This window comes from Anser brachyrhynchus, assembly GCF_964034855.1.
Source record: "Anser brachyrhynchus genome assembly, chromosome: W".
NCBI classification, from domain to species: domain Eukaryota; kingdom Metazoa; phylum Chordata; class Aves; order Anseriformes; family Anatidae; genus Anser; species Anser brachyrhynchus.
In genome coordinates, this window is record NC_137704.1 from 16,902,871 (window position 1) to 16,929,865 (window position 26,995).

The 26,995-nt window shown below is 48.4% G+C and overlaps 1 protein-coding gene and 1 long non-coding RNA gene across 3 annotated transcripts in view; one reads left to right on the forward strand and one right to left on the reverse strand.

Annotated features, from left to right (window-relative positions):
• On the forward strand, positions 1-26,534 carry LOC308184880. The gene is made up of 2 exons (XR_013942990.1): positions 1-76; positions 20,181-26,534. It is a non-coding gene; the product is annotated as an uncharacterized lncRNA (long non-coding RNA).
• The window catches only part of LOC308184731 (zinc finger and BTB domain-containing protein 5-like), a 56,340-nt gene that overhangs the window by 23,535 nt on the left and 5,810 nt on the right, over positions 1-26,995 (reverse strand). The window contains exon 1 of one of the 2 annotated variants that reach the window (XM_080572132.1): positions 18,882-18,994. The exons of the other annotated variant lie outside the window; for it this stretch is intronic. The gene's annotated coding sequence lies outside the window, so the exon portion shown is untranslated. Of the gene's footprint in view, positions 1-18,881; positions 18,995-26,995 lie in introns of those variants that run through there. 2 annotated transcript variants of the gene reach the window in all.

Genomic DNA, 26,995 nt, shown 5'->3' on the forward strand with positions numbered 1-26,995 from the left:
ATTCACAGATTCACAGATTTCTCTAGGTTGGAAGAGACCTCAAGATCATCGAGTCCAACCTCCGACCTAACACTAAGTACTCCACTAAACCATATCCCTAAGCTCTACATCTAAACGTCTTTTAAAGACCTCCAGGGATGGTGACTCCACCACCTCCCTGGGCAGCCCGTTCCAATACTTAATAACCCTTTCGGTAAAGAAGTACTTCCTAACATCCAACCTAAAACTCCCCTGTCGCAACTTTAGCCCATTCCCCCTCATCCTGTCACTAGGCACGTGGGAGAATAGACCAACCCCCACCTCTCTACAGCCTCCTTTCAGGTAACTGTAGAGAGCGATGAGGTCGCCCCTGAGCCTCCTCTTCTCCAGGCTGAACAAGCCCAGCTCCCTCAGCCGCTCCTCGTAAGACTTGTTCTCCAGACCCCTCACCAGCTTGGTCGCCCTTCTCTGGACTCGCTCGAGCACGTCCATGTCCTTCCTGTAGCGAGGGGCCCAAAACTGAACACAGTACTCGAGGTGCGGCCTCACCAGAGCCGAGTACAGGGGCACAATCACTTCCCTCGACCTGCTGGCCACACTGCTTCTTATACAGGCCAGGATGCCGTTGGCCTTCTTGGCTACCTGAGCACACTGCTGGCTCATATTCAGCCGACTATCCACCAATACTCCCAGGTCCTTCTCGGCCAGGCAGCTTTCCAGCCACTCATCTCCCAGCCTGTAGCTCTGCTTGGGGTTGTTGCAGCCCAGGTGCAGGACCCGGCACTTGGCCTTGTTGAACTTCATGCAGTTGACCTCAGCCCATTGCTCCAGCCTATCCAGATCCTCCTGCAGAGCCTTCCTGCCCTCGAGCAGATCGACACACGCACTTAGCTTGGTGTCATCTGCAAACTTACTGAGGGTGCACTGGACGCCCTCATCCAGATCATCGATAAAGATATTAAAGAGGACCGGCCCCAGTACCGAGCCCTGGGGGACTCCACTAGTGACCGGCCTCCAACCAGATTTGACTCCATTCACCACAACTCTCTGGGCCCGGCTATCCAGCCAGTTTCTAACCCAGCGAAGCGTACGCCAGTCCAAGCCCCGAGCAGCCAGTTTCTTGAGGAGAATGTTGTGGGGAACGGTGTCAAAAGCCTTACTGAGGTCAAGGTAGACCACATCCACAGCCTTTCCCTCATCCACCAAGCGCGTCACTTGGTCATAGAAGGAGATCAGGTTCGTCAAGCAGGACCTGCCTTTCATAAACCCATGCTGACTGGGCCTGATCGCCTGCTCGCCCTGCAAGTGCCGCATGATGACCCTCAAGATAATCTGCTCCATGAGCTTCCCCGGCACTGAGGTCAAACTGACAGGCCTATAGTTCCCCGGGTCTGCCCTCCGGCCCTTCTTATAGATGGGCGTCACATTGGCTAGCCGCCAGTCAACCGGGACCTCCCCCGATAGCCAGGACTGCCGATAAATGATGGAAAGCGGCTCGGCCAGCTCCTCCGCCAGTTCTCTCAGTACCCTCGGGTGGATCCCATCCGGCCCCATCGACTTGCGCACATCCAAGCTCCGTAGCAGGTCGCCAACCATTTCCTCATGGATAGCGAAGGCCACATCCTGCTCCCCATCCCCTTCCACCAGCTCAGGGCACTGGGTGTCCGGAGAACAACCGGTATTGCCGCTAAAGACTGAGGCAAAGGCGGCATTAAGCACCTCAGCCTTTTCCTCATCCTTAGTAACTAGGTTTCCCCTCGCATCCAGTAAAGGATGGAGATTCTCCCTAGTCCTCCGTTTCGCGTTGATATATTTGTAAAAGGATTTTTTGTTGTCTTTAACGGCAGTAGCCAGATTGAGCTCCAGATGAGCTTTGGCCTTTCTAATTTTCTCCCTGCACAGCCTCGCTACATCCTTGTAGTCCTCCTCAGTGGCCCGCCCTTTTTTCCAAAGATTATAAACCCTCTTTTTTCTGCTAAGCTCCAGCCGCAACTCTCTGTTGAGCCAGGCCGGTCTTCTTCCACGCCGGCTCATCTTTGGGCACGTGGGGACGGACCGCTCCTGTGCCATCACGATTTCCTTCTTGAGGAGCGCCCAGCCTTCCTGGACTCCTCTGCCCTTCAGAACCGCCTCCCAAGGGACTCGGCCAACCAGCGTCCTGAGCAGCTCAAAGTCAGCCCTCCGGAAGTCCAATACAGCAGTTTTACTGGTCCCCTTCCTGGCCTCGCCAAGAATAGAGAACTGAACCATTTCGTGGTCACTCTGCCCAAGACAGCTTCCGACCACCACATCTCCCACCAGTCCTTCTCTGTTTGTGAAGAGAAGGTCTAGCGGGGCACCACCCCTGGTAGGTTCACTGACCAGCTGCGTCAGGAAGCTATCTCCCACGCTCTCCAGAAACCTCCTAGACTGCTTTCTCTGTGCCGTGTTGTGTTTCCAGGATATGTCCGGGAAGTTGAAGTCCCCCACGAGGACAAGCGCCGACGATTTTGCAACTTCTGTCAGTTGCCTATAAAACTCCTCATCCGTCTCCTCATCCTGGTTCGGCGGTCTATAGCAGACCCCCACCAGGATGCTAGCCTTGCCGGCCTTCCCACGGATCCTAACCCACAGGGATTCAACCTTATCATTCCCAGCCTGGAGTTCCACAACATCAAAAGATTCTCTAATGTAGAGAGCCACGCCACCACCCCTTCTGTGCTGCCTGTCCCTCCTGAAGAGCCGATAGCCAGGCATTGCAGCACTCCAGTCGTGGGAGCGGTCCCACCATGTCTCCGTGATGGCAACCAAGTCGTAGCCTGCCTGCTGCACAATGGCTTCCAGCTCCTCCTGTTTGTTACCCATGCTGCGTGCATTAGTGTAGATGCACTTCAGCTGGGCCATCGCCTTCTTCCCCGGCCTAGCCATTGTTTCCCCTGGCACAGCTCCAACAAGCCTTGTTTGAGCCCCGTCCCCCTTCTTACCTAGTTTAAAGCTCTCTCTATGAGCCCCGCCAGCTCCTGGCCTAGGATCCGTTTTCCCCTTGGAGATAGAGACCCATCTGGGGCCATCAGGCCGGGTGCCGAGTAAAGCTCCCCATGGTGAAAAAACCCAAAATTTCTATGCTGGCACCAGCCTCTGAGCCACCTATTAACCACATGAGCTTTCCGTGTCCTCTCCGTGCCTCTCCCTTCCCCCGTAGGGATAGACGAAAACACCACCTGCACTCCCGCTCCCTCCACCAATCGTCCCAGTCCCCTATAGTCCTGTTTGATGGCCCTGAGGCTTCTCTTTTCAACATCATCGCTGCCAGCCTGGACTATCAAAAGCGGGTAATAGTCAGAGGGGCGAACCAGGTTTGGAAGCTTCCTGGTAACGTCTCTGACCCTGGCCCCAGGGAGGCAGCAGACTTCCCTATGTGTGGGGTCAGGCCGACAAATAGGGCCCTCCATTCCCCTGAGGAGGGAGCCGCCCACAACAATCACCCTTCTTTCTTTCTTGGTGGAGGCAGTCCTGAGGCGTGGAGTCAACTTCCTCACCTCAGGCATCCTCCCGGGTAGGCTTCCTACCTCATCCTCACCCACCGGTCTCTCAAGCTCCAGGGCCTCAAACCTATTGTTCAAGGGCACCTGGGAAGGCGGCACCGGAAGGGGAGGGCATCTCCTGCGAGGTCGAGCAGGGACCTGTCTCCATTCCTCCTCAACTCGCAGGTCCCCTCCCTCTGCCCGATGGCAACAGGGCAGGGGGTCCACCCCCCTTTGGGGCGTCTCACCCTGGTCCCTCTCCCTCCGGTCCTGCAGGGAGTCGCTCCACCAGTCTATCTCCCGCTCGCACTCCCTGATATCCCTCAACCTCTGCACCTCCTCCTTGAGCTCCGCCACCATGCGGACCAGGTCATCCACCTGCTCGCACCTCACGCAAGCAGTCTCTCTGCCTCCCGCCGATGGCAGCAAGAGGCTCAGACACTCCCCGCATCCGGAGACCTGAACTGCCGCATGTTTGGACGGGCAGTCGGTCTGGGTGTGCACTGACTTCCTAGAGAAGGCACCGTGCCTGGTGGAGACCATTGTAGCCCAGCCGACAGGAGAGTGCCGTTAGAGGAATTGTCCCTATGGGCGGGTGTGAGCGCTCCGCCCTGCCTGCCCGCCCTGCCTCGCTAACTGCCGCGTCACTCCCTGTTTGCCGGCCCTGGTCGCCGCGCTCCTGGTCGCTCGCGCTCCCTAAGGGCTGCCTTTGAACGGCCGGGGGGAGGAGCTGTCGCTGACGCTGCTGGCCCCGCCTACGCCTCGTCAGCCTCCCTCACGAGGGCTGCCGGTGCCTGGCGGCTCCCTCACGTAGGCTCGATGCCCGAAAAATAGCCCTGCCTGTCCCGATCCCGCGCTCCGCTGCAGCACGCGTCTGCCCCGGAGCCGGTCGCCTCGGCAAGATGTTACGGAGTAACAGATGACACAGAAGTGATGGAACCAGAACCGGTTTCAACATGCAACAATCCAACACCACTCACCACATCTCCTGTCCTGAAGGACTGTTATGACATATGGAGCCCAAAGCCATGGACTAAACAAACTCAATGAATATTTTAGAGGGATGACCCGTAGACTAAGGGAATAATATCTGTGTGTATATATGAAAGGACAGGAAGGGTGGTGGTGATTAATTGGAATGTATTGCCAAGTGTGGGACCTGAGCGTGACATAGATGGTATATAATAAGGGGTATATATTGTCTTGGTTTTAGCTGGGATAGAGTTAATTTTCCTCCTAGTAGCTGGTATGGTGCTGTATTTTGGATTTAGGATGAGAATAATGCTGATAAGACACTGATGTTTTAGTTGTTGCTGAGCAGTGCTTACACAGAGTCAAGGACTTCTCAGATCCTCAAACTGCCCTGCCAATGAGAAGGCTGGGGGTGCATCAGGAGCTGGGAGGGGACAGAACTAGGACGGCTACTCCAAACTCACCAAAGGGATATTCCATAACATATAACATCATGCTGAACAATTAAAATGGGGTGGCTGGGCATCATTCAGCAGGTGATGAGAAATTGCATTGTGCATCACTTGCTTGGAATACTCTTTTATCATTATTATTGTTTCCCTATGCAAGACAAAGAGGTATTCTGAGACAGCTAGAATGGCTTCACCAAGGGTAAATTGTGCCTGACCAATATGGTGGCCTTCTACAATGGAGTGACTGCATCAGCTGACAAGGGAAGACAGACCGACGTCATCTACCTGGACTTCTGCAAGGCCATTGACACAGTCCCACATGACATCCTGATCTCCAAATTGGAGAGAGATGGATTTGATAGGTGGACCATTCAGGGGATAAGGAATTGGCTTGAAGATTGCACCCAGAGAGTGGTGGTCAATGGCTCTGTCTACGTGGAGGCTGGTGACGAGTGGTGTCCCTCGGGGGTCTGTCCTGGGACCAGTACTGTTTAATATCTTTATTAATGACATAGACAGTGGGATCAAGTGCACCCTAAGCATGTTTGCAGATGACACCGAGCTGAGTGGTGCGGTTGATACAATAGAAGAAAGGGATGCCATCCAAAGGGACCTGGACAAGCTTGAGAATTGGGTCCACGTGAACCTAATGAGGTTCAACAAGTCCAAGTGGAAGATGCTACACCGGGGCAGGGGCAATCCTGGACATGAGTACAGACTGGGAGAAGAACTCATTGAGAACAGCCCTGCTGAGAAGGACTTGGGGGTTCTGGTGGACGAAAACCTCGACATGAGGCAACAGGGCACACTTGCAGCCCGGAAGGCCAACTGAATCCTAGACTGCATCAAAAGAGGAGTGGCCAGCAGCTCAAGGGAGGTAACTGTCCCCCTCTACTCTGCCCTGGTGAGGCCCCCACTTGGAGTACAGCATCCAGGTTTGGAGCCCCCAGCACAAGAAGAAGGATGTGGAGCTGTTAGAACAGGTCCAGAGGAGGGCCACAAAGACGATCAAGGTGCTGAAGCACCTCTCCTACGATGAAAGGCTGAGAGAGCTGGGGATGTTCAGCCTGCAGAAGAGAAAGCTTTGGGGTGACATCATTGCAGCCTTTCAGTACTTAAAGGGGGCTTATAAAAAAGATGGAGAGCGACTCTTTGCTCAGTCAGATAATGACAGGACAAGGGAGAATGGTTTTAAACTAAAAGAGGGGAGATTTAGATTAGAGGTTAGGAGGAAATTCTTTACTCAGAGGGTGGTGAGGCACTGGAACAGGTTGCCCAGAGAGGTTGTGGATGCCCCCTGCCTGGAGGTATTCAAGACCAGGTTAGATGAGGCCCTGAGCAACCTGATCTAGTGGGTGGCATCCCTGCCTATGGCAGGGGGGTTGGAACTAGATGATCTTTGAGGTCCCTTCTAACCCAAGCCCTTCTATGATATGATTCTACGATACTTTTTTGTCCTATTAAATTGTCTTTATCTCAACTCACTTTTTTTCTTTCTCTTCATTTCTCTCCCCCCTCCTACTGGGGGGGGGGGGGGGGGGAAGAGTGAGCAAGTGGCTGTATGGTGCTTAGGTGCCTGTTGAGTTAAATCACACCATGGAGATGGGCAGGAGATGTATGGGAGAGCAGCAGGACAGCGGAGGGTTATACTATAGAGAAGTGGGATAGCAGAAGGGTGTAATGGAAAGCGAAGGGAGAACAGAGGAACGCGATGGAGACTGGTAGCAGAGTGCAGAGATGTTACGGAGAGTGGAGGGTTCTAGTGGAGAGTGGTGGGAGAGAAAAATGGGTGTAGTGCAGCACAGCAGGAGGAGGGAGAGATGTCAAAGAAATCAACAGCAAAGGGGAGGGATGTGCTGGAGAACAGCGGGAGAGGGAAGGGTTCTATTGGAGTGTGTCAGGAAAATGCAAGAGTGTACTGCAGAGAGGAGGGAGAGCGCAGGAATGTACTGGAGAGTGGTGAGAGGACAGAGGGAAGAGATGGAGAGTGGCCAGAGAGTATAAGGACATACTGCAGAGCAGCCAGAGACCAGAGGGACATATTATAAAGTGGTGGGAGAGCAGAAGGATGTGCTATAGAGCAGCCAGAGAGCAGAGCTATGTGCCATAAAGCAGTGAGAGAGCGCAGGAATGTATCATAAAGTGGTGGGATAGTCGAGGGATGTGCCATAAACAGTTAGGAGAGCCAAGGGATGTGTCATAAAGCAGTGGGAAAACAGAGGGATGTGCCATGAAGTGGTGGGAGAGCCAAGGGATGTGAAATTAAGTGTTGGGTGAGCCAAGGGATGTGCCATAAAATGATGGGATAGTGTGAAGATATGCCATGTGATGGAACACGCAAGGGATATGCCATAAAGTTTTGGGAGAGCCTAGCAATGTGGCATAAAGTGTTGGGAGAAACGAGATATATGCCATAAAGTGGTGGGAGAGCTGATGGATGTGCATTAAAGTGGAGGGAGAGCGGAGTAAATTGCCACGAAGTGCTGGGAGAGCCAAGGAATGTGCCATAAAGCAGTGAGAGAGCCCACGGATGTGGCAGAAAGCAGTGGGAGAGCATAGGGATGTGACGTAAAGCAGTACGAGAGTTGAGGGATGTGGTATAAAGTGTTGGGAGAGGCAAGGGGTGTGCCATAAAGCAGTGGGATAGTAGAGGGTTGTTTATGCTAATAAGTTTTGGGAGAGCTGAGCTATATGCCATAAAGCAGTGGGAGAGGCAAGGGATGTGCCATGAAGTGCTGGGAGAATTGAGGGATGTGCCAGAAAGTGTGGGAGAGCCGAGTGATGTGACAGAAGGCAGTGAGAGAACCAAGTAATGTGCAATAACGTGTGGGAGTGCCAAGGGTTGTACTACAAAGTTCTGGGAGAGATGAGGGATGTTCCATAAAAGCATTGGAAAAGCGGAGGGATGTGCCATAAAGTGGAGAGACAAGGGATGTGCCACAAAGTACTGTGGGAGCCGAGGGATGTGTCATAAAGTCTTGGGAGAGCTGAGGGACATGGCAGGAAGTGCCGGGACAAGCTGAGGGACGTGGCATTTATCACTAGGAGAGCCAAGGAATGTGCCATAAGGAGGCAGGAGATTTGAGCGCTGCGTCACAATGCGGCGGGAGATCTGAGTGCTGTGTTGCAATGGGCTGAGACCAAGAGATGTGCCTCAACAAGGCAGGAGAGCTGGGGGACATGATTAAATGGGCAGAGTGAGCCAAAGGGCATGCCACAACAGGCTGAGAGAGCCGAGGGGCGCACTACAATGGGACAGGAGAGCTGAGCAGTGTGCCACAACACAGTGGGATAGCCGAGGGGCATGGCACAATGGACTGAGACACCAAGAGGCATGCCACAATGCAGTGGGAGATGCAAGGGGTGTGCCACAATGGGTTGAGAGGTCCAAGGGGCGCACCGCAACATGGTGGGAGAGCCAATGGAGGTGACACAATGTACTTAGAGAGACGGGGGGCATGGCACAACACAGCGAGAAAAAATGAGGGATGTGCCACCACAGGCTGAGTGAGCTAAAGGGCGTGCCACAAGGCAGCGGCAGGAGAGCTGAGGGGTGCACCGCAACGTACTTCGACAGTCGAGGGGCATGGCCCAACACATTGGGAGAGCTGAAGGGTGAGCTACAACACGGCAGGAGAGCCAAGGTGCAATCCACAGTGGGCTGAGAGATCTGAGAGGCATGCTGCAACAGAAAGCTGAGGGACACACCACATCGCAGTGAGAGAGCCAAGGGACGTGCCACATCACACTTAAGGAACCGAGGGAACTGCCACAATGTAGTTAGAGAGCTGAGGGGTGCGCCACAACGTAGTTAGAGAGCCGAGGGGTGCTCCACAATGTGGCAGGAGAGTAGGGGCACGCTGCAACAGGCTGAGAGAACTGCCTCAACGCAATGGGAGAGATGAGGGATGCGCAGCAATGTGGCAGGTGAGTGGACGGGTGTGCCACACTACTGTGGGAGATCCAAGGGGCATGCCACGATGCGGAGGGAGAGATGAGGAGCACTCCATAATGTGCCTGGAGAGCCAAAGGGGACACTACAACGTACTTAGAGAGCCAAGGGAGCTGCCATAATGTGGCAGAAGAGCTGAAGGAGGTGACAGAACATAGTTAGAGAACAGAGGGGTACGCCACAACTTGGAGGGAGAGCTGAGGGGCATGCCGCATGCGACGGGATACCCGAAGGGCACACCACAACATACTTAGACAGCCAAGGGAGGGCTGTCTAAGTACACACAATGCAGCAGAAGAGCTGAGGGATGTGCTACAATGGGCTGAGCAAGCCAAGGGGTGTGCCACAAAGGGTCTGATAGAGACAAGGGGCACACTGCAATGCAGCAGGAGAGCCGAGGGGCGCGGCACAGCGGGCTGCGAGACTGAGAGACATACCTCAACATGGCAGGAGAGCCAAGGGGCACGCCACAACGTGGCGGGAGAACACAGAGAGAGACGAGGAGCGTGCTGCAGCAGGTCTGAAAGAGCCAAGGAGTGCAACGTGATGGGGGAACACAGAGAGAGCAGAGGGGCGTGCCGCAACATAGTTAGAGGGCTGAGAGAGGTGACAGAATGTAGTTGGAGGAACAAGGGGCTTGCCACAATACAGCAGGAGAGCCAAGGGACGCAGCCCGATGCAAGGAGAGCTAAGAGACATGACAACATCTTAGAGAGCTGAGTGGTGCACCATAACGCAGCGGGCAATCCGAGGGGTGCTCCGCAACAGAGATAGAGAGCTGAGGGGCATGCTGCAACGAACTTAGAGTCAAGGGAACTACTGCAACGCTGCAAAAAAGCCAAGGGAGGTGACAGAACATAGAGATCTGAGGGACATGCCACAACAGGCTGAGGGAGCCGAGGGGTGCGACACAAAGAACATAGAGTCAGGCAGGCCACAACAAACTTAGAGAGCCGAGGGGCGCTCTACAACAAAGATAGAGAGCCGATGCAAGTACCACTATGCTGCAGGAGAGCACCACAATAAGCTAAGAGGGCCAAGGGAACCATTACAACACTGCAGAAGAGCTGAGGGGTGCACCACAGAGGGGCAAGAGAACGCTGAGAGAGAGCTGAGGAGCGCACCGCGCTGGCACGGGAGAGCCAAGGGGCATACTACATTGCGGCAAGAGAGCCAAGGGGCACAGCCCAATGCAATGAGAGCCAAGAGATGTGACAACATCTTAGAGAGCTGAAGGGTGTGCCATAATGCAGCAGGAGATCCAAGGGGTGCTCCACAACAGAGATGGAGAGCCGAGGCAAGCGCCACAATGCTGCAAGAGAGCTGAGGAGCGCACCACGTTGTGGCATGAGAGCCAAGGGGCATGCCGCAACGAACTTAGCCAAGGGAACTGCTACAATGCTGCTGAAGAGCTGAGGGAGGTGTCAGAACATAGAGAGCTGAGGGACGTGCCACAACAGGCTGATGGAGCCGATGGGTGCAAGAGAAAGAACAAAGAGGATCAAGCAAGGCGTCACAATGCGGCAGGAGAGCCAAGGGGTGCGCCACAATGCAGTGGGAGAGCCGAGGGGCACGATTAAATGGGCTAAGTGAGCCAAAAGGTGTGCCACAATGGGCTGAGAAAGTCGAAGGGCGCACCGCAAAGAACACAGAGAGTCAAGGGAGGTGCTACAGCGCTGCGGGAGAGCCAAGGGGCATATGCCATACTTGAGGTGCAACCTCACCAGAGCAGAGTACAAGGGGACAATCACCTCCCTGGTCCTGCTGGCTACACTATTCCTGATACAAGCCAGGATGCCGTTGGCCTTCTTGGCCACCTGGACACACTGCTGTCTCATGTTCAGGCAAACATCGACCAACAACCCCAGATCCTTTTCCTCTGCACAGCTTTCCAGCCACTCTGCCCCAAGCCTGTAGCGTTGCATGGGGTTGTTGTGGCCAAAGTGCAGGACCCGGCACTTATCCATGTTGAACCTCATCCCATTGGCCTCTGCCCATCGATCCAACCTGTCCAGGTCCCTCTGCAGGGCCTTCCTACCCTCCGGCAGATTGACACTTCCCCCCAACTTGGTGCCGTCTGCAAACTTACTGAGGGTGCGCTCAATTCCCTCGTCCAGATCATCAATAAAGACATTAAAGAGGATGAGCCCCAACACCGACCCCTGGGGAACACCACTCGTGACAAGTCACCAGCTGGATTTCACTCCGTTCACCACCACTCTCTGGGCCTGGCTGTCCAGCCAGTTTTTCACCCAGCAAAGAGTGCACCTGTCCAAGCCACGGGCTGCCAGGTTCTCCAGGAGACTACTGTGGGAGATCATGTCAAAGGCTTTGCTGAAGTCTAGGTAGACTACGTCAACAGCCTTTCCCTCATCCACCAGAAGGGTCACCCGGTCATAGAAGGAGATGAGGTTGGTCAGGCAGGACTTGCCTTTCATGAACCCATGCTGAGCGAACCTGATCCCCTGGTTGTCTTGCACATGCTGTGTGATTGCATTCAAGATGACCTGTTCTATCACCTTTCCTGGCACCGAGGTCAGGCTGACAGGCCTGTAGTTCCCCAGTTCCTCCTTACGACCCTTCTTATAGATGGGCATCACATTAGCAAGTCTCCAGTCATCCAGAACCTCTCTGGATGGCCATGACCACTGACAGATGATGGAAAGAGGCTCAGCAATCATATCCGCCAACTCCCTCAGCACCCTCGAGTGGATCCCATCTGGTCCCATGGACTTGTGACAGTCCAGGTGGAGCAGCAGGTCTCTAACTGTTTCCACCTGAACTGTGGGGGGTTTCTTCTGCTCCCTGTCCCAGACTTCCAGGTCAGGAGGCTGAGTACCCCAAGGATAACTGGTCTGACTATTAATGACAGATGTAAAGAAGACATTGAGGATCTCAGCCTTTTCCTTATCCTCAGCAGTCATTTTCCCCCCTGCGTCCAGTAAAGGATGGAGATTCTCCTTGGCCCTCCTCTTGCCGTTAATATATTTGTAAAAACATGCTTTGTTATCTTTTACCATAGTGGCCAGGTTGAGCTCATGTTGGGCTTTAGCCTTCCTGATTTTTTCCCTGCGTATGCTGGCAACTTCCTTGTACTCTCCCCGAGTTGTCTGTCCCTTCTTCCAACGAACATAAACTCTCTTTTTCTCCCAGAGACTCAGCAAAAGTTCCCTGTTCAGCCACGCCGGTCTTCTTCCCCGACGGCTCATCTTACAGCACATGGGAACAGCCTGCTCTTGCACCTTTAAGACTTCCTTCTTGAGGAGCATCCAGCCTTCCTGGACCCCTCTGCCCTTCAGGACTGACTCCCAAGGGACCCTCCCTACCAGTGTTCTGAACAGTCCAAAGTCTGCCCTCAGGAAATCCAAGGTAGCAATTTTACTGACCCCCCCCCTCCTGACTCCACCAAGAATAGAGAACTCTACCATTTCATGGTCACTCTGCCCAAGACAGCTCCCGACCACCACATCTCCCACCAGTCCTTCTCTGTTCATGAATAGCAGGTCTAGCGGAGTACCTCCTCTGGTAGGCTCACTAACGAGCTGAGTCAGGAAGCTGTCTTCCACACACTCCATTGATGGAGCAGCTAATCTCAGAAAGACACATGAAGGACAAGAAAATCATCAGGAGCAGTCAGCATGGATTCACCAAGGGTAGGTCATGCCTGACCAACCTGATAAACTTGTACAATGAAATTACCAGCCTGATGGATGAGGGGAGAATAGCGGATATTCTCTACCCAGACTTCAGGAAGGCATTGGAAACTGGACCCATAAGATCCACATGGACAAACTGTGGATGCATGAGCAAGATGAGCAGATAGTGAGGTGGACTGAAGACTGGCTGAAGGGCTGAAGCCAAAGGGTGGTGATCAGTGGCACAAAGTCTAGTTGGAGTCCAGTATCTAGTGGTGTACCCCAGGGGTCAATACTGGGTCCAAATCCTGTTCAACATCTTCATTAATTATCTCGATGATGAGGTAGAGTACACCCACAGCAAGTTTGCACATGACAAAAAACTGGAAGGAGTGGCTGATTCAACAGAGGGTCATGCTGTCATCCAGAACGGCCTGCACAGGCTGGAAAAATGGTCTAACAGGAATCTCATCAAGTTCAACAAGGGGAAGTGCAGAGTCCTGCACCTGGGAGGGAACAACTCCAGTTGTTGTACATGCTGGGGGCCACCCAGCTGAAAAGCAGCTTTTTAGAAAAGGCCCTGGGGGTCCTCGTAGACACCAAGTTGAACACGAGCTAGCAATATAGCCTTGCAGCAAAGAAGGCTAATTGTATCCTGGGCTGCATTAGGTGAAGTATTGCCAACAGGTCAAGGTAGGTGATCCTTCCCCTCTACTCAGCTCTAGTGAGGCCACACCTGGCATCCTGTGTCCAGTTCTGGGCTCCCCAGTACAAGAGAGACATGGACATACTGGATAGAGTCCAGTGCAGGGCCATGAAAATGACTAAGGGACTGGAATCTCTCTTGTATGAGGAGAGGCTGAGAGAACTGGGGTATGTGTGTGTCTCAAAACAAAGAGTTAGATATATCAACAGCTCTAAGGGTTTATACAGACTCAGCATAAACCACAACTTCCACAAATTATTTTAACCACCATTTAACTCACTTGCTCCATCCATCCAAAAACTGAATGCATGTGTACCACCTTCATGTTACCTACAATACTAAGCAACAGGCACTCTTGGGACTTTTATTTCACATCTGAGAAATAAAGCAAAGCAACAGCTAGTGACTTCCAGCGCCTGACACTCAAGTTTGCAACAGTACATTTGCAATATCTCCTTAATGTGGTTTTATGCATAGTTTAACATGCACAACTTTTCTCCTTAGTGTCAGAGAGAATTAGTTACCACTTGCCTAGGAATCAGAGGAAAACTACACTGCTGAATTTGCTCCTGATAGCACAAACTGTCCAATGAAGAGCAAGAGATTTCTATCTGGCTCAGGAAGCTTCCAATGTTTTATCACCATCTGGTAAGTACTGCAAATAGATACTCCAACCTGCTGTGAGACCAACTTGCTAGTAAAAAACAGCAGTACAGTCTGCTAGCCACAAAGAACATGTTTAAGGGAATTCACAAAAAGATTTTTTTATTTTTTATTTTTTTATTAAAAGGACACTGCTGTCTGAAGCAACCAAAGCTATCTGATATCAGGGTGCATGCCCATCCACTTATGATTTTTGTCTTCTAGATCACTTATCTCCAACCCTGTTGTGCACCACCTCTCAGTCATGGTATCACACTTGAAAGCATGACATACATTAAGAGCCTAAAACATTTAACTCCTGCATTCTGATAGGCCTTGACAATTAAGGTGTTTCCTGTTGAAACTTCAAATAGAACATAAGACAGACACTGAACACTGGTACTTGCTAATTTTCGGCCACTACCTTTATTACTTGAGCTTCAAAATCAGTATTATAGTCTTTATATGAGTTAGTCTCTAGCAAGATCCAACGTGTTTTTCTAGTCTGTTATATGAAAGCACAATATTTGCTAGGCATTAGTAGAAAACTGGAGGTGAAGTTCTTAGATTCCATTCTTGAATTCAGGACTTCTTAAATAACAAATATCACTTGTGCCACCTGCACAGAAACTACATTAGTTTTCAACATGAGTTTTAACTTCCAAGCTGCATCCACATAATGGATTCAAACAAATAAGACTGCATTACATTTGCGACTTACCATGATTATTTGCTTTTGAACTTCTTAGAAAGTGTTCTAGTTTAACCTGATAGGCAGCTAAGCACCACACAGCCATTCACTTCACCACCACCACCCACACACAATGGGATGAGGGAGAGAAAGGGGGGGGGGGGGGGGGGGGGAGTTTTTTTAAAAATGTGTGAATTGATATAAAGACAATACAATAGGACAGAAAAGGAAGAGAAATAATAATAATGATGATGATAAGAAATTATACAAAGCAAGTAATGCACCATGTAATTGCTCACCACCTGCTGACCGATGCCCATTTCATCCCCAAGCAGCAGCCCCCACTCACCCCATCCCAGCCAACCACCCCAGTTTTATTGTTCAGCATGACATCATATGGTATAAAATATCCCTTTAGCCAATTTGGGTCAGCTGTCCTGGTTGTGTCCCCTCCCAGCTTCTTGTGCACCCCCAGCCTCTTTGCTGGCAGGGTAGCACAAAAAGCTAAAAAATCTTCGACTCTGTGTAATGAAAAAAATAACTCCCTCCCAGCCAAAACCAGGACACAAACTCATTTAAATTTAAGGTAATTTCAAAAATTTATCTTCTGATCATGTGACTCAAAGCATTAAAAGCTTGTTATAAAATCATTATACCAATCTATTATACAGTTCCAGACATTTTAATGTATACCGAAGAATAGAGAGATCAAACATTTTTTAAACCATGTTTTTTAGCAGTTACACAAAAGCTTTAAGTCAACGTACATTCTAATAATTGAATTCCTTCTGAACTATTTCAAATAGATGAAAGGAAAATTTAAGTGTTTTTTCCTCAGTTTGTGAGAAACAAAGTTGTGTTTTTGCAGTAGAGAACTAATTTTCTGTATTCCAAGGTAGTTGTGTAGTCACAATAAGGAGAAATGCTAAGTAGATAAGTGGACAGTAGAAGGCCTCACTGCTCCAAAATAAGGTGGAAGCTTGAGAAAAAGAGGATGAGCAGTGTGGGAACAGTAAAACAAAGATCACAAGTTCTCAAAACATAAGAAAGGAGAAATTAAAGGGTTGAAAAAAAGAAAAATTGTACATATATGATATAGAGGAGCGTCGAGTAGCTTGTGAACCTGTAGTACTCAGCCAATGAGGAAACAGGGGAGGTGATCAGTTGTCGGGTAATAGGGAATAAAAGGTTATGATTTGTTTGCTATAATGCGCTCCTAATTGACAGGACGCCCGCCATTGCAATCGCAAATAAAATAGCTTCACAGAAGATCCTGTCTGAAGAAAATTGAGATTTTTCTCACAGCACCATACCAGCTACTAGGAGGAAAATTAACTCTATCCTAACCGAAACCAGGACAGTCTTTCAACAAGAAAAAGCACTTTTAAAGCTTGAAATAAAATTAGTGTTTCACTCCTTCCACCTTTCCCTTCAAGGAACACACATACCAATCCCACTTTGTACTGAGTCAGATTACAATGAAGTTAAATATCCAGAGCTACTATTACGTTGCTGAATGAGAAGATGTTCATGTTAAAGTTGAGCAGTAAAACGGTTGGCAAAATAGTTTGTGTAGGCTCAGTTTAAACTTGAGATTCAGAAAGTCATCCTCATCAGAAATTGGTAGCTTCTATTTAAACCTATTTAAAGCTTCTATTTAAAGATAATTTAGAACCCCAAGAAATTTGGAAGTTTACTTTCTTAACCCTTTGTAGCGTTTCAAGCAAGAGAAGTAGCTTTCATTGGCCCCTTCTTGACTTTCATATTATACAATGTGCACAGTGAAAGATTTGATCACTTAGGAGTGATAATAAACGTTGAAAATGATAGAGTAAGCTACTAGAGCAATATATAAATATATATATATTTTAGTTTGAATTTATGTAGCTATTCCACTTGTGGCTAAATTCGTCCACGAGCATATAAATATTTAACTTGTTTAGAAGTACATTCAATTGCATCAAGATTTAGATGTATTCTGAGGGAACTGGGGTGGTTTAGTCTGGAGAAGAGGAGGCTCAGGGGAGACCTTATTGCTCTCTACTACTATCTGAAAGGAAGTTGTGGGGAGCTAGGGGTCGGCCTCTTCTCACAGGTAACTAGTGATAGGACTAGAGGGAATGCCCTCAAGTTGCGCCAGGGAAGGTTTAGGTTGGAAATTAAGAGACATTTCTTCTCAGAAAGAGTAGTCAGGCATTGGAATGTGTTGCCCAGCGAGGTGGTGGAGTCACTGTCCCTGGGGGTATTTAAGGAAAGGTTGGACCTGGTGCTTAGGGAGATGGTTTAGTGGGTGATATCGGGTGGTAGGGTGATGGTTGGACTAGATGATCGTGGAGGCCTTTTCCAAAATTAATGATTCTATGATTCTATGATTGACATTCACCCCGTAAATACTGAAGGCTGTTAATAAGACTAATTACCTTTTACCCTAAGCAGCCACTAACAGTATCACACATCTCTACTTAAATATAACTGCTGCTTTGAATTCTGTATTGGGTTTGTATGGCAAGGTTTTGGTAGCGGTTTTGGGAACAGGCACAGGGATTACTGCCAATAACCCAGACCGGGAAGCTGTGCACGGACCGAGGTAAGGGAAACTTTACCGTATCTTGCCTCGGGTTGGGTTCGGGGAGACTCTGGTGTGAATGAGTGTGAGTGTGAATGAGACGCACTTTTAGTGCGAAGCGAATGTGAAGTCCCGATCCGCGAGGCTCAGTGATCCTGCGAGGGGATGAACAAAGTCCCCTTGGCTGGAGAGGGACGAAGCAAAAGAGAGAGGAGAGGAGTGAAAGACAGTCTCGGAGGTTTGGGCCCTTAGGTGTACGGTACCCCGAGCACGGTGAAGTGAGGTGCTCGGCAGTACACCCCACCTCTGTCCTAATCCTAGGTGAAGGCGTGTGGTACCCTGTGGGTGGTAAAGTCCCCAGCAGCACGTCAGGAAGAGATGGGGATTAAGGGTTCCAAGAGTCAGCGGGGTGGGGTTGGAGACCCCGGGATTGTGCCTAAAGATAGCCCTTTGGAGAGAATGATAAGGATTTGGAAAAACAACCCAAAACTAGGGAAAAAGATTTAAAAATATACATAATTTAAAAATGGTTAAATATTGTGTAATTGTCTGGCCTAAAAAGCTAATAAAAGGAACTTCAGTATTTTGGCCAAAATACGGGTCTGATGAAAATTCAGGCTTGAAATTTATATGTAAACACTAAGGCTCCGTTTTCAGAGGAGGAATCAAGTTATGCTCCCTATAATCCTAATATTGCACCGGAGGCAGCGGCAGCTGCTCCAGGAGGGGAGAAAGGGACTGCAACTGACACTGTCCCTGGAGAAGTCGCGCCGGGGAGCGCGGAGCGGCAGGAGCGGGGGCGGGGTCCCGGTGGGGCCTCGGGGCCGTGCAGGGCCGACGCGGGCCCGTGCCACTCCCCCCTTACCAGCAGAGGGGTTAGGAGTTTTAAGAAGGAAATGAAGCCTTTAATTGAGGGCCTAGCTGAACAGTCAAATCCGTTTCTAAGTCCTAATTTGTATTCCGGGGGGGGCGGGAAATGTCAATCTTGAGTATGTTATTCACTGGAGAAGAATGTTTAGGAGGGGAATGATTTGCCAGGCAGCTATACAAGAATGGGAAAGAACTAACATCCCCCCCCCCCCCCCCCCCAACCGAGAGTAATTCCGATAGAGCAGAAATATCCGCTTATCCAACTGAAGCAATAACAACCCACAACATAGAAATCCTATGAGAGGTTCGGGGTCAGAATTAGAAAGTACTCGGGGATGAATCCTGAGGACCCAGTAGCCCAAGGGCTATTTTATTTTGTTATTAAAAGTTTATTTTGTGATTAAAGCCTGGCCAGATATACAGAAAAAGCTCCAGAAGGTGGGAGGATGGAGTGAACAGTGCAGGTAGTATGGAGGTGTATGCCAGGAGGGGAGATGAGAAGGAAAAGCAGAGAGTGAAACTAATGGTATTCACAGCGTACTGGGTAGTGAGGCAGAGGGCTAGAGATAGAGGGCCCAGGATGGAAAGGAGAGGAAGAGAGATGGAGGAATAGCAGACAAGGAAAGCTACCTGTGTTGCAGCCTAAATCCTAGCAGGGACAGGCTTTGAGAAGATGTTTTAAGTGTGGCCAGGCCGGCCACTTCAAATAGGAATATCCGGAGTGGAAGAAGGAGGAGAGATTGCTGTTATAAATTCAGAATAGGGGAGTCAGGGCTTCTCAGAAAGCTAGTTCCCTAGTAAATGAAAAAGTGTACCTCAAGGGCTCCTCAAGTGTACCTCAGTGGGGATCACTCTACAATTATTGTTACAGGCAAAACAGACTTAGCATAGGAAGATTAATAAACTTTATTACCTATTGCTGACGGGCTGGAGCGGTGAGAAACAGAGAAACAAGCTGGGGGCACCTTCCCCCATCCACTCTCTTCCACCTCTTCCCTGCTCTGAGTGGTGCGGGGGGGGGGGGGGGGGGGGGAGGGGCTGGAGTGGGGGCTGCTGTCAGTCCGTGGTGCTTCGTTTCCACTGCTCCTTCACAGTCACTCTCCCCCCCGCTCTGTTGTGGGGTGCCGACCTTCCTGGGCTGATCCTATGTGGGTTTCTCCCTGGGCAGCGAAAAACAGGCTCTTTGGGAGCTGCTCTGGTGTGGGGTCCCCCTCGTGGGGTGCCGACCTCCCTGGGCTGTTCCTGAATGGGCTGCAGCGTGGAGATCTGCTCCGATGTGGTACACCATGGGCTGCGGGGGTCTGCCTTGCCCACCAGGGGCCACTCTGTGGGCCGCGGGGGGGCTTCGGCTCCGGCACCTGGAGCACCTATGCACTGCACTCCCCCTCCTCTGCACTGACCTTGGTGTCTGCAGGGAGGTTTCTCACTCCTCACTCTCCCAGCTGCTGTTGTGCAGCAGTTTTTTTTTCCTTTTCTTGGATGTGCTCACATAGAGATTTAAACTGCATTGCTCATGGCTTGGCTCTGGGCAGCGGTGGGCCCCTTTGGAGCCAGATGAAACTGGCCCTTATCTAACATGGGGCAGCTGCTGGATTCTTCTCACAGGGGCTACCACTGCAGCCCCCCCTACCAGAACCTTGCCATGTGAACCCAATACACTGAGGCAGCTAAGTCATTACTGGCCTGTAAAGTATTAAGGCTTAAATTGACTAATGAAACCCTAAATGTGATGGGGGTAGAAGGGACTGGGATAACAGTGCCACTTTTTGGGGACACCAAGCTGAGACTAGGGATAGAATGATCACTGGGCAATTATTGTATGCACCCGAGGCAGGGACTAACTTTTTGGGAAAGGATTTGATAATGAAATTGGGCATTCAAATAGTAAATTGTTAGGCTGGAATAACGGTGTTATTAATGGAGTGCTCTCAGGCCCTGAGAGCAAAGATATATTTGCCTTTGAGTGGAAAGACTCTGAAATGGGGCGGAAGCAGCAATACAGATGGACAATTTTACCTCAGGGGTTTACAGGGCCACCAATTTATTTGGGCAAGTTCTAGAACAGATTTTGGAGCAATTCCAACCTCCAGAGGAGGTGTTACTGTTACAATATGTGGATGATATTTATTGTCAGGACAGCAGAAAACAGTTGTGAAGGAAGCCACTAATAAGCTATTAGACTTTCTGGGAAAACAGGGCTTGAAGGTGTAAGGAATAGTCCAGCAATTCGTGCCACTAAGGGGTGTGAAGGGTTAACATTGAGGCCTGGGTTTAGGCGAGAAGAGAACAAAGGGATTTCTTCAGAGAAAAACTGCTGACTTTGCACAGACGTGCAGTAACTTCTGACAGCCGGCCAAGAGACCACTAGATAAGGAGGAAGAATATGAGCCTCCCTGTCCGAGCGGCCCCCGAGAGACTATCAGAGACTGATAAGCAGGCGCCCCTGGGAGGACTTCGGATTTGGGAAACCAATTATAATAACCCTGCCTCTTCTAGAAGTAGTAATGAATATGTATTAGCCTAGGAGTATAAAAACCAGCTGCCTTACGTAACAGGTGTGCGTCCTGGTGGAGCAGAGACTCCCGGCGCACCCAGCGCTGTTTGCTTGCCTCTATTCATTTAATAAATTGTAAACTTTGATTGTAATCCTATTTGGGACTCAGTCATTTATAACAATTGGGGGCTCGTCCGGGATGGTCTTGGTTCCTGAATTCTGACTTGATCTAGGAGGGGCGCCCCCACCATTTGGTGGCTCCTGTTCGAGTCAGGTCGGGGCTAATGCCATCTTGAACCTGAATAAGGGCAAGCAAAGATTTAGATTTTTTTATGAGCTCCCTTTGCCGGCTGCAGCACTATATTTTGCCCGTAATTCTGCGCGCGAAGATCCGAACGAAGACGACGGAGTCGTAAGTATTTAAGGCGTATACCGTTCGGTTGGGTGGGTTTCGGTTGCCTGTGTGTGTGAGAGTGTGACTGAGACGGAACGTAGTTCCGAAGCGATTGTGGAGGTCTTCTAACCGCGGTTCCAATCTCCCGCGAGGGACTTGGCCGGTGAAGGACCGAAGCGATTCCTATAGGATTCGTGGGTGGGTGATAGGTCCTAAACCCCCTGCAAGACACTCTCACTAAGGCAACCAAGGGCTGTAGGAATTGCCACAGTAAAATTCCTAGATGGGTCAGACAAAATTGAAGACCCGGGACCAGAGAAAAGGGAGCAAATTACCAGACATACCACCAGAAAGTCCATTAGGGATAATGATTAGAAATTGGAACGATAGGGGCCCCAGAAAAGGGAAAAAGTAAATTAAAAATGGTTCAGTATTGTATGACAGAATGGCCAAAGGAGCCTTTAAGACCACATGTCTTTTGGCCCGTTTTCGGATCCTTTGAAGACTGGGTTTGCCAGGCCTTAAATATACATGTTAATTCAAAGGAACCTTTTAGCCAGGAGGAAAGTGATTATGCAGGATTATGGATCAGGATCTCACGTCCTTTTCCAGCCTCAATATTTACACTAAAAGCAGACGAGAAGTTTGGCGAAGAAGAGAACAAAAAAATAAAAAATAAAAAAAAAAAAAAAGGAAAAAGAAAAAGAAAAAGATGATGAATGGGAGTCATTGGATAACCTACCACCTCTGTATCCTAACAATCCACCCCCGGTGGTGCATCTTGTAATCCTGTTTTGTTCTTAAATGTTTTGACTGTGTCAAGGAGGAAGGTGGGAGCATTATCTAAGTAACAGTTTAGAAGTTTGGGTATGTTCGCGGTGGTGTTCGGTCAGTTTCCCAAGTATCGGGGGAGCGGGGCTGACTGATTATCAAAGTGGTAGAACGGAGAGTCACTTCTTTGGTGGTTCGGGCCTGAGCCCTGGGAATTTGGTAAGAAGGGGGAGAGCGAATTTATTTAGGCCTCAATACCTTTTTAAACCCCCATCTTGACGGATACACAGGAGTGATTCCCTGTTTTGTGTAGGCTTACTAACAAAGTGCATGAGAAAAATTAGCATTTGGCTTGAAATTCGGTCTTATTGAAATGTAAATTTTGTGGAAAAGGTGTTATTATTTGTCTAGAAGACAGAAGGCTGAGTGCTTCAGGTGTTTTTCCGAAGTCCTGCGGATTTATGATTGGAATGGGGCTCATTAATAATCTGAAATAGTAAAGTTTGTATGTGGAAAGAAGAGTTTAATCCCAGAGAATTGGGACATTTGGGAAGAAGATTAGGAAAAGATAGTAAAAACCTGCAATAAAAAGGTTTGCGTGGAAATTGAAACAAGGGACAGTAACTAATATAAATAAATAAAAGGGAATGGGAAATCAAGGAAAAGGGGAAAATCCAAAAAAAAAAAAAAAAAAAAAAAAAAAAAAAAGACGTCCTAAAAAAGAAAAAGCCTCCTTGGGTGCATATTGGCACATTGGAAGGATATTGTTAGAAATGGGGGCACAGAAAGCAAGAGGACTTTCACTAAGTATTGCAATCAATGGTGGCCACTATATAAACTAAATGGCCACTTTATGGATCAATAACAGTGTCTTGCAATTAATGTTTTTGAGGAGAGAAGGAAAATAGGATGAAATGTTGTATAGTGATATGTTGTTTCAGCATGTTGGAGGGAAAAGGTTTGGAATTAAGTTGGCCCCTGACTGAGCCTTTGGTGTTGGCATTAGAAAAGTACGGGCTGGAGAAAGATAAAGGAAGTGTTAAAAGGGTTGTTGAAGGTGTTAAAGGCTTTGTGGCATGTAGTATTTAACAGAGCTGTTTGAAGTTGAATGAGCAGGGAAGGAGGATGTAGGAATGTTAATAGTTCCGTCTCAACCCGAGGCTGAGATCTCTAAATCGCGGGTGTGAACCCTCTGGGGCAGGGGGACCGTGATGGGTCCGAGAGAGTTGTCGTGGAAACAGAAAAGCAGCTAACTCTTGAAACAACCTGAGTTCCTGTGTGAGCTCAGATTGCCAATGGGACCGCTCAGGGAACTTTCAACGATTGCATTCCCCTGACCGACCCCCTCACTGAGACCCTAATCACCCCGGAAATTATGTAAATACTAAAATCTGGTTAAATTGGCTATTGGGAATTGAGAATCTGTTCCAACAAGGTCCAAAAGAAACCCCTATGGAATTTATGGATTTTTTGAATTTCTGGACCAACTTTGAAATGCAATAAAAAAAAAAAAAAAAAAAAAAAATGGACCTGGCTTAAAAAAAAAAAAAAAAAAAAAAAAAAGAGAGAGAGAGGCAACTGGCTAGCCTCTTTCCAGGGCAATCAGCCCCTGATATCAGAAAGAAATTGTCTTAGGCTGCAGGACAAACTTACAACAGTCAGGAATGATGGGGACCTGGGGCATCTACCCTAGCAGGTCCACTAGTTGAAATAAAGCTAGGAAACGAAGACAGAGGCTTGAATTTTTGTTGGTTATGGGAGCTTCTTTCTCTGTGTCAATTAGGCTGTAAATGTAATAGGAGCAACATATTCAGTGTTAAATAGTTTAAAAGGACGATTAGGAACTAAGACAACTACAATAATTGGAGCCACAGGGAAAGAGGAGGAAAGGCCATTCTTACAACCCCTTGATTTGCATTTTGGGGGTAAGGAACTAACCCATAAATTTTAGTATGTACCAGAATGCCCGATGCCACTCTTGGGACGGGATCTATTAGCCAAATTAGATGCAACAATAACCTTTGAGGATGGAGAATTAATAACGAAGGTACCTGAGTCCAAAGTAGGCCAAATCCTAATGATCAAAGATAAACCCTTTGTTAATATTCCAAGAGAAGTAGAAAATGCAGTTATAGCAACAGTACGGGAAACAGATGTACCAGGGAAGTCGAAACTGGCACAACTGGTAAAGGTGGAATTAAAGGAAGGAGCCAAACCTGTTTGAATCAAACAATATCCACTTAAGATAGAAGCTAGGCACGGGAATGGTGAAAAATTATTGACAAATTTCTCAAATATCAGATTCTGGAAGAATGTAAATCGGAATACAATACTCCAGTTTTTCCAGTAAAGAAGCCGAATGGCGAGTATAGATTTGTACAAGATCTTAGAGCAATAAATGAAATAACAAAGGATATTCACCCGGTAGTAGCTAATCCTTACACATTGTTAACATCTGTGAAAGGGAAATATAAATGGTTTACCGTGATAGATTTAAAGGATGCCTTCTTTTGCATACCTCTTGATAAAGATAGTAGAAAATTATTTGCCTTCAAATGGGAAAACGTATTGAAGTTTTTGGACCACATATGGTAACAACCGTTTTGGAACAAAGGGGGGGGGGGGCACTGGTTATCACCCAGCTGGATGGTGAAATATCAGGCAATCCTAACTGAACAAGATGACATAACCTTGAAAACGACTAACCTGTTATATCCAGCAGTATTTCTAGGAACTGTTCCAGAAGAAGGACCGTTGGAACACAGTTGTGTGCAAATAATCGAACATACGCCAGCCACAAAGATTTGAAGGATGTACCCCTTGAAAGGTATTCAGTGGGAATACCACACTCCGTGGCACCCACAAAGCTCAGGGAAAGTAGAAAGGATGAATCAAACAATAAAACAACAATTGGCTAAGTTAATGATCGAGACACAGCTGCCCTGGACGAAATGCTTACCATTGGCACTTTTAAACATAAGAACTAAACCACACAGTGAGACTGGATTATCATCATATGAAATGTTATATGGTATGCCTTATTCTCAAGGGATGCCCCTAGGGAACAATGTAGTTGAGGATCATAGTATCCAGAAATACATAATTACCATTGGAAGGAGATTACAGGAGATAAGAGAAATTGGGATGATGACTCAGACACCACCTTTAGGATTTGCTATTCATAAGATACAACCAGGAGACAAGGTCTTAATAAAAACCTGGAGAGAAGAATCATTGAACCCCCGATGGGAGGGACTGTACCTTGTTTTACTTACTACTGAAACAGCTGTGAGAACAGCAGAAAGGGGTTGGACCCACGCATCCAGAATAAAAGGACCAATAACTACCGAAGCCTGGAGGGTTGAGTCCACTCCTGGGGAACTGAAACTGAGACTAAAGAGGAACTGATATCCCAGCAATGAGGTTCTGCATGAATTAAGGGCACTGGATAAAGAGGACAAGTCTGAAGGGAGGAAAGGGAGAAGGCAAGACCGGGGTAGGACCCTCCACTGCGGCGTGTATGGTCTACCGAGGGAGGCAACCCCTATGGGTATTGACCGCCAAGTGAGAGTGCCTCGACCGGACTTCTCCCACACCAAGATCAGTTTGTCCTGAGAAAAATAACATGAGAACCTTTTAAACCCATAATAAAATTGTGATTAGTTTTTCCAGGAGCTGGATCACCCTGAAGGGCTGAATGGTAACACAAGCTCTGAAAGCGGGCCCAACCCCATGATTGAAGGCGCTTCCCACACTCTCAAGATTGGACGGCGAAAAAGGCTTATAATATGACAGGTCGCCAAAGAGAACTGAATTGTGACTGTAAGTGGAAACCCAACGTGGGAGCTTGGAAGCGTGCATATACGAGTACAAACGGGGCAGACATTGTAACAGGACCACTCGGTAACAAGGACACTCTGTATTATCACGCCCCAAAGGGTAAAGATGGATGGGATGGTCATTTTCCACACGGGACGTGGGCCCTAAAGAGACATTATTGGGTGTGTGGCAAACATGCTTACAAGAGGCTACCCGGAAACTGGTCGGGAATATGCTATGTGGGGTACATAAGACCCTTGTTCTTTTTATTGTCACAAACACAAGGAAATCATTTAGGAATAAGATTATATGATGACCTGAACAGAGTAAAATGATCTATTGATACTTCCTTATCCGGGGATAGTGCCCAAAAATGGGGAAAGGATGAATGGCCTCCTGAAAGAATCATACAGCATTATGGGCCAGCTACCTGGAACCCAAATGAGTTGATATCAGGAGCCCGAGAACCTATTTATAATTTGAACCGAATAATTAGGTTGCAAGCTATCCTCGAAGTTGTAACAAATCAAACAGCGACAGCCTTGGATCTTTTGGCTGACCAATCCACTCAAATGAGAAATGCTATATTCCAACATAGAATGGTCTTAGACTATTTACTAGCAGAAGAAGGGGGAGTATGTGGAAAACTGAACGATTCTAATTGTTGTCTACAGATTGATGATAATGGAAAAGTGGTCAAGCAGATAACAAAGGAAATTAGAAAGCTAGCCCACGTCCCAGTACAAACTTGGAAGGGTATGGATTGGGATTTCTTTTCATGGTTGCCTGGTGAACCATGGGTTAAAAGGATGCTGTTTTTATTTTTATGTGGTATAGTGACATTATTGTTTATACCTTGTATGATACCTTGCTTTACGTTGTTGATACGGCGAGTAATAAATAGCACCCAATTTGTGATGACTTTGGGAGAGAAAAGGTGATGTGTCGATAATGATGCTTAAGAAATGGACACCCCGAGAACTGACTGATGAAATCCAACTGCTACTAACAAAGGTTGAAGAAGAGACACGAATTGATGATATTAAAAAAAAAAAAAGGGAGGAATTGTAAGGAATAGTCCAGCAATTCGTGCCACTAAGGGGTGTGAAGGGTTAACATTGAGGCCTGGGTTTAGGCGAGAAGAGAACAAAGGGATTTCTTCAGAGAAAAACTGCTGACTTTGCACAGACGTGCAGTAACTTCTGACAGCCGGCCAAGAGACCACTAGATAAGGAGGAAGAATATGAGCCTCCCTGTCCGAGCGGCCCCCGAGAGACTATCAGAGACTGATAAGCAGGCGCCCCTGGGAGGACTTCGGATTTGGGAAACCAATTATAATAACCCTGCCTCTTCTAGAAGTAGTAATGAATATGTATTAGCCTAGGAGTATAAAAACCAGCTGCCTTACGTAACAGGTGTGCGTCCTGGTGGAGCAGAGACTCCCGGCGCACCCAGCGCTGTTTGCTTGCCTCTATTCATTTAATAAATTGTAAACTTTGATTGTAATCCTATTTGGGACTCAGTCATTTATAACAAAGGTATTGGAAAA